General features: G+C 42.1%; 1 long non-coding RNA gene across 3 annotated transcripts in view; it reads right to left on the minus strand.

Moving 5' to 3' along the window:
* Positions 1 to 813: 813 nt before the first annotated feature.
* Positions 814 to 14,199, minus strand: part of LOC106146958 — a 52,099-nt gene continuing 38,713 nt past the window's right edge. For all 3 annotated transcript variants that reach the window (XR_001231632.1, XR_001231631.1, XR_001231633.1), the window contains 4 exons: positions 9,492 to 9,577; positions 8,361 to 8,435; positions 6,937 to 7,221; positions 814 to 3,211 (listed from right to left, as the gene is read on the minus strand). This is a non-coding gene — a long non-coding RNA (uncharacterized LOC106146958). The remainder of the gene's footprint in view (positions 3,212 to 6,936; positions 7,222 to 8,360; positions 8,436 to 9,491; positions 9,578 to 14,199) is intronic.

Genomic DNA, 14,199 nt, shown 5'->3' on the forward strand with positions numbered 1-14,199 from the left:
TTGTACAGATATAAATATGGATATTCATGTATCACTGTAATATGATACCTTTACCTCTTTCAGGAAGACATCCAGAAGGGGAATAGCTGGGTAAAATGAAATTTCTAGTTTTAGTTTTCTTAGGGGTCACCATACTGATTTCATAGTGATTGCACTGGTTTGCCTTCTTACCAGCAATGTAGAAAGGTTCCTTTTCCCCATAGCCTCACCAGCATTTATTAGTATTTGATTTCTTGAAGATAGTCATTCTTTGTTAAGTGAGATGGAATCTCAACATTTTTTAAACTTGCATTTCTCTAGCATCCAGTGATGTTGAGCACTTCTTCAAGTATTTATTGGCCATTTGTACATCTTCTGAGAAATGTCTATTCATTTCACTTACTCATCATGTGATCAGGTCTTTTATTTTGGAGGGTTTAATTTTTTTGAGTTCTTTATATATTCTAGATATTAGTCCTCTGAGGAATAGCTGGCAAAGTATTTTTTTTCCCATTTTACAGGTTGTTTCTTCACTCTGTTTCCTTTGTTGTACAGAAGTCTTTTCCTTTAACAGGATTTCATCTGTTGAGTCTTGGTACTATTTCTTGTGCCATTGGGGTTTTATGCAGAAAGTCCTTGCCCATGTCTATACAAGTTTTACCTATTTTATCTTCCAGCATATTGTTTCTGTTTTAACATTTAGATCTTTGATACATTTTTATTTTAGTCTGAAGCTCCCTTAAAAATAGATTTCTGATGAGTCCATTCCACATCTCTCTCTTCTCTCTCTCTCTCTCTCTCTCTCTCTCTCTCTCTCTCTCTCTCACACACACACACACACACACACACACACACACACCCTATGTTATGCCACATTATACATTTTTGCCATAGGATGTTAACAGCTCAAGATCAGAGTTACCTGGAAAAAGATTTGAATACATTAGCTAACTCCTGCGAGATGGAGGACAAAAATTGTTTTGCATTTCCAAACCCCAACTTTTTCAATTGCAATTTGTAGATTCCCAATTCCCACACTATTATAAAGATTAGACAGTGTATGCAAAGCTCAGAGCAGGAACCTAGTTCACAATGTACTTACTCAGGAAGTATAAACTATGGTAGGTTGCTATACTCAGCTTTGGGTTTGCTCAACTACTGAGCAGCAATGCTCAGGGAAGATGTTCCCAGCCTCGTGGATATGAATCAAGATCTACGAAGGTTAGTTTAGAAGTGGGTATAGAACCTAGTTTCATCCACTGACATGAAAGGGAAAATCGTTTGGGATTTTGGCAAGAGTGAGCCCTCAACGAGAAAGAAAACTGATAAAAAAAAAAAAAATAGGCACACACAGACAGGCCCACTCATACTTTGTATGGGGTTTTATTTTTGTTTTGTTTGTTTTTTGGCCATGCTGGGGATTGAACCCAGGGCCTCATGAGTGTTAAAAAAAGTTCTACCTCTGAGCTACATCTTCTAGTCCCTACTTCATGTTTTTGGACCTTGTGATGTGAAGATACAGTAATCAGGATGCTCGCATCCATCTTGTGACCATGAGGCAAAATCTCAGAGAGTCTCAGTAAATAGGCATGACCAATGTCAACAAACTGCTGAGGAGTCAGCAAATGTGGACCCCCAATTCTTGTGACAGGTGTGATAATAAACTCCAACTGCCAATGCTTCCTTTGCAATTGAAAACCTCCTTACATGCTGTTCCTGCGAGTGACACACTATTTTTAGACTAATGAACGTACCTTAAAGTGGTTCTAAATGAGCTATAACTCTCTTTTCAATGTAGAAGCCAAGTTTCATCCTCAGGGTTCTGTCTTCCATTGTAACATGTCCATGTCAGTTGGGTATAAACAGCTTTAATCCCTCTAAAATCTTTCTCCCTATAAATCTCAACACACAGGAGATCAATTTCTGCTGTGGAAACACTTTTCACATTGCAATCCAAGCACGGCATATGCTCCATCTGGGGACTAAGTGAGCAAGAGAGCAAAATTTCTAAAACTGTGTGCTGAGTCAGACAGAGTTAGGATCTTGGTAATCGGGATGCTGGAACCTGTTTATCTAGGCAATGAGATTTGTCTCTTTGCCTTTTAGTCTCCCCTGCATTAATTCTCCTGCAGAGGCCAGATTCCTCCTTCTTCCACTTGGCAGCAGGCAGACCTCCCTGAAAGTAAGTCTGGACCTCAGAGGGACAAATAATTTAAAGGAGATGAGGGGAAACCCCTGTTCTTCGGAGCATCAGTTCTGTCTGCTGCCTAAGGAAGTCACATGGGTTCTCTCTCCCTGTGCTCTAGGAAAGACAGACGAGAATGTTCTATGAGGGCAAGAGGGAGCCCTCAACGACGAGGTGGAGCATTAAGAGAGTGTAGATTAAAGGGCGCTTCTGACAGGGCATGTGTCTTCCTGTTCTCATCTTTCTCCTCTTTCTCAGCTTCTCCACCCGTCCTCATTCCTAAACCTCACCTCTCCACTTGGGTCTGTATTTCTACTCTTAGCCCGTCGAGGCTATTCTGTACACCACAGGCAGAGAGACTCCTGAAAACCAGAAATCATCCAAAACAGTCTTGTCACTCCCTCACTCCGTGTGTTTCTGTGTTTCCCCTCTTGCTTGGAATGAGCTATAAAGTTGGACCACACAGCCCTGGCCTCCCACGTGTTTCTCAAGTCCCCAGTTGTCCTTCCCAGGTGACACACAGCTGGCTCCTTCAACCCAGCTTGGCCCTTGTCTCAATTACCGCCTTTTTGGAAAAACAGTCCCTGACAGAAAATGGAACTCTGGCCAGTTTCTGGACTTCTACTTTAAAGTTCTTGAAGTCACATTTTTGGTGGTATAATTTACACCCAGTAATGCCCACCCATTGGAGGTGTGTAGTTTTCTAAGTGTTGGCCTATGCGTACAGTTACACACCATCACCACAGTCAACAGAGAGTGTTTTCAGTTCACCGGAAGTTCCCTTGCTACTTTTGTAGCGATTCCCCTCTAAGTCCTCCACACTCAGTCTTTGGAAACCACGAATCTGAGCTCTGTCTCTCAACTTTTGCCTCTTCCAGAACGTCACAGAGATAGGATCATACAGTGTGTAGCCATTTATGAGTCACTTCTTTCATTCAGCTTAATGTTTTTGAGATTCATCTGTGTTGGTGTCTCTATGATTCTGCCCACTTAGAGTTGGGTCCTGGTCCATGGTAGGCAGATAACATCATGTGTTTCACCATTCACCTATGGAAAGAAATTGGGTTTTAGAAGTTTTGGTTTCATTTCCAAAATAAAACTGCTATGAATACTTGTGCATAGGTTGTGCAGTCACATAGCTTCATTTTTATAGGAGAAATGTCTGAACGTATATTGCCAGGTCATCAGGGAAGTTTGTTCAGTTTTTTAAAAATAGTCAAACTGTACTACAGAGTTCCTATACTATTTTACATATTAATTTTGATGAAGGCCAGTTTATTAATATTTTATCTATTGATTATTAACCCCAGGTCACAAAGATTTTCTCCTATGTTTCCTCTAAAAGTTTTATAATTTTATATTTTTTATTTAGATCTATGATCCATTTGGAGTTTTGGGGTATAAGATGTGATACTTAGGAAGAGGTTTTGTTTGTCTGCGGATGCCCAGTTGTGGCAACACCATTTGTTCTTTATTTCTCCATTGAATTGCCTTTGAGTCTTTCTCAAAAATCAACTGGCCATCCCAGCAAGTTAGTTTGTGGAGACTGACAAACTGATTCTAAGGCTTATACAGAGAGGCAAAATATCTATGACACCCAACCCAATAACAAAGGATGGAAACAAAGTCGGAAGACTGGTCTACCTAACTTTAAGAATTTCTATAAATCTACAATAATCAAGCATGGTGATGTTGGTGAAGGAATACTATAAACAGATCATTAAAACAAAATAAGAACCTAAAAAGAGACCCCATAAATTTAGTCGGCTGATCTTTGACAAAGGAAGAAGGTACCACAATGCAGAAAAGGAAGACTGTTGATAATGGTGCTGGAACACCCAGACATTCATACGAAAAGGAATAAATCTAGAAATAGAACTTACATCTTTCAAAAATAGTAAATCAAGTAGATTATAGAAATAAATGCAAAGCTAAAACCTCCAAGACAATAACATAAACTTAGTGAATTTGGATCCTGCCTTTGCCACTCAGATCTGTGTATCCTTGGGCACATTGATTAACCTCTTTGAGTTTCAATCAACTCTTTTTCAAAGTGGAGGTGATGATAAGACCTTCCTGACAAGGGTCAAGGTAAGTCGTAATGTGCACAAGGTTCCTAGCAGAGACTCAACACTTAACAGGTCAAAGATGTAATAGCAATAATAGTAGGTTCCTTACTGAATCTGGTGGTAATCTCTTCTACAATCAGAGAAATGTCTGAACTGAAAATAAATCGGAAAACACAAGAAGGTAATATGCCTAGCTGCTCACAACTGTGTGATATTTCAAAAATATAAAATTCTTTTTCAGTTGGGCCCAGATAAGAGAACAAAAGTCATCGTAAATAACCTGGGCTGACTCAATCACTGATAATTATATCTTCTCCTGGGACCTGTTGAGCAATGTGTAGCAACTTGATCCTCACCCAACTTGATCCTCTCTGCAGTACAGCATCAGACACTGGCCAGAGCAACTGCTGCCTGCCTGCAGAGGAAGGAACATGGAGGCAGAGAGGGAAAAGGTGCAAAAGCTCAGCCCCAAGACCCTCAACAGGGGTGATTGTTTTCCTCACATGAATACTGAAGAAGTGTTGGAAATAGAAACCAAGTTGTATTAGTCATCACTGGAACAAAACACCTGACACCCACAATTTAAAAGAGGAAGACTTAATTTGGCTTATGGTGTCAGGGTTTCAGTCCATAGTCAGCTAGCTCCAAGGCAGAAATAGCCTGATAGAAAGGCCCTGTGGAATAAATCTGCTCACCCCAGGGAGCCAGGAAGAACAGAAGGAGATCAGTGTCAGAGAAGAATGGGTGAGGGACCTTATATAGTACCCAAGGTCATGCCTCCCTGACCCACCCAGGCATAGCAGGGGTGTGCATTACTATTTTGCTAGACTTTTCTTAATTCAATGAAGTTGACAAATCAGGATACTGGTCACACAAATATTTGATCAGTATTCTAGAGAGAGAATCCTGGAGACAGGGAAGCCCCTTCCACAACAGGGCTTTGTGATGCATCAAGCATGGCTCCACCTTGATGTTCTGCTCAGGAAAACTCAGAGGTCATGCCAAGCTCCTTAACTATGCACTGCTGCCACTTGCAATCATGGGTCACCCCTTCCTGGCCCAGGCCCTCACTGGCTGTTCCTCCGAGTCTTTGGTGTCAAACTTGTATGCACTTAAACTTGCCACATCCCAGTCAGCATAAGCAAAGCCAATAACAGAGGGTATGTCGGGTGGTTATTGCACCTTTTGGTTGGGCAGAGACACCAAGATGACTTCTCTGAATAAATCTGACCCTAATGTAACTACTCTTTCCCATGAGCAAAAATGCAACTAAAAGTCAACATCATAACAGGCCTTTTTAATTTCATAGGGTGTTTGTTTTCCCTCTGAGGCTAAGCAACACATTTTTATTTTGCTGTGTTATACACAGATGATGAAAAGTAAAAAATTAGGGGTAGCTTGAGGTTTCTGTGGAAAATGGGGCTTTCTCCCATCCCAAGAGTGGGTTGTACCCCAGGCTTGACATTTATGTTCTTGGAGTGTGAAACTAGCACTTGGGGAAATTATTGTCTGTTTGTTGACAAGCCTGGCTTCTAGGCTTTGGAAGTATTTGTTGTGTGGAGTGAGCAGATTTGCTCCTCATGCCCTGGGACACAGGGCTGAGGCTGCTGTGGACCTGTTTCTGCTGTTTTTGAACAAAGATCACCATATAGTGATTTGAACAAGTCTCTCTATGAATGCACACCTGTTAGACCAAGCTCCTGGGGGCCCATGTCAATATCTTCAGGTAAGATGTGTTTTGCTTTGTGTCATACACACCTTTCCCTTGGCAGTAACTTCTGACTCTATGCAGGAACATTTGACTCTGGCTCACACAGGAAATTTTAAATAAAGGTATTGGGCAAAAGCATTTTGAAGGATCTTGTAAGTGAAAGGTGTCAAAATCAAAATGGAATTGCTCATGTCAAGTCCTAACCAAAAGATAAAATAAAATTGGGAGGTTGGAAAGCAGGGGAACTCATGTACTTAAGTGTGATCACAAAAGACTCTGCCATGACCACAACTTTGTACAAAGGCCATCACAACCTAACCTAAGGAATATTTGCGCAAGGGTGTCTGGCCAATAACTGTATGCTGTAATTTGGACTGGTGTTACTCCTGTTACTGATCATTGAACACCTTTGTTATATTAAACACTGTGGTCCAGGACTATTGTTTCAAAATAACATATGCAATTCTCCTCATTTTACCTTTAAAATTTCCATTGGCCCTGACTTTGAATATAGTCATGGTTTCCTCAACGTGCATATTGATCAACTCGGTGCTCCCTGGTTACTCCCAGATAAATATCGTTCTCTAGAGAGTCTGTATGTGATGTAGAGGTTGACATATACAGTTTGGTTACTTTTTCCTTTATGTTTTAATATGATATACATTCCATCACATCTAGGTCTATGACCTTCAATCGTTCCTTATTGCCCTCATCAAAATTTTCAGATTTTTTTTAAAGCAATGGAATGCCCTTTCCTCAAATGAAATTTCATCCAGGACCCCAATATATAAAACAGAGGTAGAGTTTAAACTAAGCTCTTCATAAGACACAGACAGAGACTGGGGCCTCGACCTAGTTGAACTTCGCATAAGCTCTACTGCGCAAGGAGGAAACACATATAAAGATGAAAATCTTAAGTTCAGCCTGTTGCTTCCACGTTTAAATGGTTAGAAAACCAGCTAGCGAGGAGCAAGAGAAGGGATGTTCAGTACCTTTCTGGTCACAGAGTCCCCTGCACCCTCTCCTGCAGAAGTGCAGGCACCCAGCACACAATGATCCTTCAGTAAGCCATGTCCTCACTTCCAGGTTTGGGCCTCCTGTGGAGAGGTGGAGGGGTCTGGACACATGTGCACATCTGCACAAGCAGAGAGAAAGTTGAGCTTCCCAGAGCATGTGCTCTGCTTCTTCCTTCTGGAGAAATCCTTCTGGGCCTCCCATGAGGAAGGGAAGCAGGCCTGCTGTCTGTAGGAAATGTGCTCTTCATAAAACCCACCTGCCTGTCAAAGGAAAACACAACCAGCCCCTTGTACAAGGGGGTAAGAACCGCTCACACTGAAGTTGAGATTCTGTTAAAACAAAGCATTTCCTTCGCCATGTGGCACATTGGAACCCATTACGCTCTCTGTGAAAGACAAGATGCCTCCCTCTGCGTGAGGGCCTGGCTGCAAGCCCATGGCAAGGCCTCCACAGCCACTTATCCTCAGTGAGAGTCCTCTCGCCTGTGAAACAAGGGTTAGGCCTGAACTCAGAGTCTCCAGTTACAGAACACGGGGTGCAGGCTGCAAACCCCATCCCCATAAAGCATTTGGCTTTTAGACTGTCAGGAAATGAGCTCACGTTACGGAACTGGGAAACTGAAAGGAACCAGGCTGTTCCTCAGCGGGAATCCTCACGAGTACAGGCATGGTGCTTGGTCATCTCTGTAACAGCCTAACAGGTGATTACCCTGTAGCAACTAATGATCTAATCAAATGCTGGCCTAGTGGCTGCTAGATGCTTGGAAGACATGATTAACATTTACAATCAGCTGACTTTCAAAAAAAACACACTTATAGTGGACCTTATCTAATCAGTTGAAGGACTTAAGGCAAAAACTAAGGTTTTCCACTCTTAGCCAAACCCTGAGCCCCTACAACTGCATAAAGTAGTGCCCTGAGATAAATCTGTGTGTGTGTGTGTGTGTGTGTGTGTGTGTGTGTGTGTGTGTGTGTGTATCTACATACTAAATATATGCCACCACCCTCACTCTCTGTGGAGGATTAGTTCCAGGACCCTCCGCAGAGACCAAAGCCTTCAGGTGCTCCAGTTATTTATATAAAGGGGTGTAGGTTATTTGCCTATAACTTGGGCACATTCTCCTGTATACTTTAAATCATCTCTAGATTACTTACAATACCAAATGCAATGCAAATAGTTGTTCCTGAGTGTTGCTTAGGGATCAATGACAAGAAAATGTTTGCACATGTTCAGTACAGACATAATTTTTAAAGAATTTTTGATCCACAGTTGGCTGAATCCACAGGTGTAGAATAGGCCAACTGTAAAAACATTTGTTGTCTTAGTTACTTTTCTGTCATTGCTGGGACAAAAATACCAGATGTCCAAAATTAAGGAAGGAAAGGTTTATTTAGCTCACCGTTTGTGGAGGTTTCAGTCGATAATCAGCTGGCTCCAAGGCAGAGTGGTGTGAGAGGGCAACAGTTAATGGCAGCTGAAGAGAGCAAAAGCAACAAGAGCAAGAGGGTGAAGCGAGCCTCTTTTTCCCCCTTAAATTGTATGCAGGTTACCCGCCCTAGTGCGGGTGTACCACTCACACCCCCAATCCTTGCACTACACACTGAACCAACCACAAACTCTAGATTCAGCTGCCTCCAAAAAGCCCACCCTCCCCACATGAAGCTTTGGGAGGATTTCCAGACACCAACCATAACATTTATTCATTTATCTATTGTCCGTCTGTCTGTTCATTTGCCTGTCTACCTGGCCATCCATCCTAGTGGTTCTGTTTCCATGAAGAACCTTGACCTACACCAGGACTCTTCATGGTACATTGTCCTGGATAATATTATTCCTAAGAAACAGACAAGACCAGAGTCCAACTCTCCTTCAACTTATACTTCATTCCATGTCCTTCCCACCAGGACACATAGTTCTTCAACTTACTGTGCCACAACCTCAAAGCCTATTAGAAAATGAGCTTCAGTTTCTAAAAGAACAGAGAGATTGTTCCAGCTGGGCAGCAATCTTCACACTGGCTCCTAGAGCTGAATCCATGTTAGGTTACATTGCAGCACAGAGATACCTTTAGCATGTGATGAAACAAAAACCTCCTGAAAGTGTATTTTTTGATCAGTTTTATTTTATTCTATTTTGACTTCATTTAAAGAAAATGCTAGCTATAGACATTAAACTGCCCATGGGAGCCCAAGTTGCTTATGGTAGCAGTGCCTATAACACCATGATTTCAGTCACAGCGAAGGGGTAATATTCCATGTGAGCTCAGTCTAGGATCACTTACAACACCACCACCCTCCATGAATGTTGTACACAACGTTGTACTTCAAGCCCCAGAACCTTGCAGTAGCCTCTCACACAAGTTCAGCCTGGAAATGTGGGAGAGCTGACTTCCCCAGAAGCAGTCCTCAGCCAGTGGAGAGAACATTGGCTGGATAGGTGACTGCCTTAAGTCTATTTGTGTTACTATAATGGCATACATGAGGTTTATTTAACTCACAGTCCTTATAAAGAAGAGGTTTATTTAACTCACAGTCCTAAAAGTCCTAGAGCATGTTGTGAGCCTCTGCTCAGTTCTAGTGAGGGCCTCCTCATGGTAGCATCACATGGTACGAGCACCTGAAAGACAGGCAAGCAGAGGTTTGTGAAAGAGATCACAAGACACAAAGGGAAGCAAGAGAGTAGGGCAGGGCCAGGTTCACTCTTAGCTTTTCTTTTGGAGACAGGGTCTCACCAGGCAGTTCAGGTTGGTCTTGAACTCACTCGGTAGCTCACAGTGGCCTCAAAGTTGTGTTAATCCTCCTACCTGTCTCCTGAGTGCTGGGATTACAGGCGTGCACCACCAGGTTCTTATGTCAGGTTCACTCTTCAATGATGTTATGGTTTAGATCTATAGTCTACCCCCAAAGTTGAATGTGTTCAGAAGAGGGGCTCTTGGGATGTGATTGAATCATGTGGATATTGTGCTCATCAGGACATTAATTAATTGGTGAGTTCATGGCTGAATGTGCAACATATTAGGAAGCGTGGCCTACTCAGGAGAGGGGGGTCACTGATGGGTGACCTGGAAGGGTGTATTCTTGTCTCTGGCTCCTCTATTTTCTCTCTGCTTCTGGCTTCCATGAGGTGAATAGCTTTCCTCCCCCATACCCTTTGGCCAGGACGTTTGTGCCTTGCATCTGCAGGGATGATGAGATTTGCTACTGCTTCCACTAAGTCTTCACATTGTGGACAAGATAGGGGGACAGGAAGAGAGAATTAGTGCCTTTCCAGGGCTCCTATGGGAGCCTGAAGTATGATATTAGTCTCTGGTTTTATTCTAGTGAAGTGATTTCTCTTATAAAAAGTTAAAAATCATCTAATTATTTTTATAGTAACTTTAAGAGATACTTTCAGGCCATACATGTTATACATGTATTCAGTTGACTTAGTAGATTTGTCATATATTCAGAGCTATGCAAGCATGTTATGGTTTAGGTGAAAAATGTCCCCCTCCTCCAAATTTCATGCATTTGGAGGCAGGGGCTGGTTGGAATAAATATGTCCCTGGAAGTGGGACCAGGAAGAGTGTATTCTTGACTCCAGCTTCTCCTCTTTCTTGCTCTGCTTCCAGGCTGCCATGGAATGAGAGCAGCTTTCCTCTGCTATAGTCTTCTACCACACCACTTCTACCTCGGGGCCAACCATATACTGAACCCACTACAACCATGAGCCAAAATAAATATCACCTCCTTTAGCAAGTATTTTGTCCCAGCAATAGGAAATTGACTAACACAGAGACTATAACCTCAATTAGTTTCAGAATATTTTCACTACCTTAAAAAGAAACCCATTCACACTAACAATCACCCACTATTTCCCTCCACACCCTAGTCCTAGACAACCACTAATCTAATTTCCTGCCTGTATCGATTTTCCTATTCTAGACATTTCATAGAAATAAGACCAAGTAATATATGGCCTTTTGTGGTTGTTTTCTTTCACTTAACAAACTTTGTTCAAGAGTTATCCATGTTGCAGTATGTGTAAGCAACTCGTTCCTTTTCAATGATAAATAATATTCCACTGTATAGATATACTACATTTTATCTTTTTATCATTTAATGGATGTTTCAGTTGTTTCAAAAGTAGTATTTATATTGAACTAAAATTTGCCTTAGAATATGAACTCAGCTGATGGAGACCACTGGAAAGTGGCTCTGAGCAGGACTTAAAAATAATCAATTGGCTGTCTGTGTTTACATATGAGTCTGTCCCTGCCTAGGCTCCTTGTCTGGAGATGGGCAGTGGACTCACAGTAAGTGAACCTCTATGAGTCACTGGTCCTGGCTGAGGCTTTTAGTGGCCTGTGAAGCCAAGATGCCTCAAAGGACAGGATAAGGCCACAGCTGAGGATGCCTGGCTCCAACCCCAATTAATTAGAGACTGTAACTGCAGGTGTCTCACTCCTGTAGTGAATGTCAACCTGGAGATAAGCTAGTCTCTTAATTAGCATAATTTACTATTAGGGAAGTCTTTGAAGTGGTTCCCAAGGTCCTGCTCAGTTCCCATGCTTTCTTCAGTGTCCCTGTCCTTTGTTTGAAAACCAAATAAATATGGGCCACCCAGAGAAGTGCTTTGTCTCAGCCCCCAGAGAATCTAAAATTCTGCTAGAGGGTTTTGATCCTTCTGGAGCACTAAAATCATAGCACCTGCCTCTTTTATTTAAGCCTTCACCATCCACTCATTTGAGAGGTTGCAGGCCTGATCATTCCATGATACTCGGCATTGGCCTTCTAGGTTAATCCGTATCAATCCTTTCTATGTGACAGCTATCGCAGTCATTGATGATTTAGTCATTTCCACATCCTCTTCACCACATTAATCATATTCCTCTGACAAACCTGAGTGTACTAAAATCACCCTAAAAATAAAATTGTCAGAGTAAAATATCAAAAGGACTAGCCTTTTATTTATAAATTTATACAATAGCTAATAATCAAATGGCAATCACCTTGAAAAGAAATCATACTATGAGACTATATCCAAAAGCCACAGCCTATTTTAATTTTTTGGTATTAATATGCTCTGAATAAAACAAAGGAGGACCCATTTACCCCAGTGAGCTTCCTCTGGGTGAGTAGAAAGCCTGGCTACAGTAATAATGCTATCACTCAAGAAGCCTTCATGAAGTGACCACAGAAATTTGCCCAGCTGTGTAAATGTGACCACATAATTATAGTTAGCTCAAGAAGGAGTTTCACAGAGGTATCTCTTTATTACAGGTGTCCAAGAGAAGGAAAAGAACAGAAAAGGATGGAGGGATAGAAAGCCCCATAACTTTCTTGTACTCCTTCCGTGATCATTCCAGCTATGTTATCTTTGTTTTGTGAGTTTGACCTCCCTCTAGAACACAGCCCATTTCCGCATGCCATTTATTTCCCACACAGGACTTGCCATTATCTCTACAAATAAGAATCTGCTAAATAAACACATTTGGAGGAGATGGATGGGGACGTAGACATGCATGCATGCATGGATAAGTGAATGGATAACTGGATGGATGAATGGGTGAGTGCATGGATAAATGGATGCATAAATAAGCAGGAGGATGGATGTGTGGGTTGGCTGGGTAAATGATTAGGTGTGTGGAAACTAGCTGGATCGATGGGTGGATGTATGTATGGATATATGGGTGGGTGGATGGATGAATGGATGGGTGGATGATGGATGGATAAGGGGTTAGACAGCTGTATGAGCAGATGGATGGATCAATGGTTGAAGGGAGGGAGAGAGAGAAGGGAGGTTAGAAACTCATGATTACAAACAGAATGCTGTCTTTAGGGGTTAATCAATATCCTGTACCTAGAAACAGCTGGTCTTGCCCTGAGTATAGCAAGCTTGGGAGGGCTTGCATCACCCTGCTTCTTTCAGTTGGCCATGAAATGCACCTCTTCCATGTGCCATATCTATACCAGCCATTGCAGCAGTGTGGGAGAACTGGGTTGCTTATCTTTATAATTAAAATAATGTGTCTCAGTCCATTAAAGCTGCTATAATATAATACAGTCCCATATATCAGAGGTGTATAAACAGAAATTTAGATCTCACAGGTCTGGAGGCTAGGAAAGTGCTACATAAAAGTGTGGAAGATTTGATATGTGATGAGAGCCATTTTCTGGTTCATGGACAGTTATCCACCTGCTATGTCAGCACATAATACAGTTGAAGGGCCAAGGAAGCTCCTTCAGATCTCTTCTATAAGGGCACTAATCCCATTCAGGAGGGCTCTGCTCTTACAACTATTCATTTCCCCAAGTCGTATCTCTTAATACCATCATGTCGGGGGGTGGAATTTCAATGTACAAATTTAGGGTGACAGAAGTATTCAGTCCACATGTGTAGAAGTCTCCAACTACAAATTCCCATCCGAATGTGAATTTCACAGGGCAGTGAAACTCTTATTTCTTTAGTGTGTTGGTTATGGAGAGAAAAGTAGCCCCTGCTCATCAGTAACAGAATGAAACATATCATATGCTTACAGGATGCTTTTGTACAAGTGAGGAAACTAAGGATGAAAGAAGAGAGCTAACTTTTTCAAGGTCACATGACTAGTTAGTAACTAAAGCCCAGGTCCCATGATTCCCACTTTCTCCCTCTCTAACCCTCACTAGATCATTTCTTAAAGGTCAACAGTCACTTGACATTGCCATTACCCTTGCACCACACCTTTCTGGCATCCCCTGCTGAGCACAGCTGAGTGCAGCGAGATCTCTTTTTCTTTCTCTGAGCCTGTTGGCTTAATAGTAGAAGCTCTTGGGTCCTTTTAAATTTATCTGAGCCATCTATGGGGTCCTTCAGTTTCTGGTCTGCCCAGTGGCTAATGAGCTGAGTTGTGCTGGTGCAAATGGGAGCCTTGGAGAGCCTCTGTGAAGCCAGTGACGTCTCAGATGACGCACGACCTCATCACAGTGCTTGGTGGGCTTTAAAAAGCTCTTTCAAATCACTCAGATTATTTCCCTTGGTATAGATCTGGCCCAAAATATCCAACAGCCCATTCCCAGTGCACTTTTCAAAGCCAAGATCTTCCTGGGAAACGCAGTGGCTGTTACATAACCAGGGCTGGGACCTCCCTGCCTTAGCAGATCCAATAACCCCTGTGTATTGGGCCAGGGAATAAAAGTTCATCAAAATTACCCCCTACTCAGGCCTGACACTATGGTTTTCAGAATTCTTAGAACTCAGATGCACCTCATTTTTGG

The sequence above is a fragment of the Chinchilla lanigera genome, unplaced genomic scaffold (assembly GCF_000276665.1).
Source record: "Chinchilla lanigera isolate Chin_1 unplaced genomic scaffold, ChiLan1.0 scaffold00006, whole genome shotgun sequence".
Lineage (NCBI taxonomy): Eukaryota > Metazoa > Chordata > Mammalia > Rodentia > Chinchillidae > Chinchilla > Chinchilla lanigera.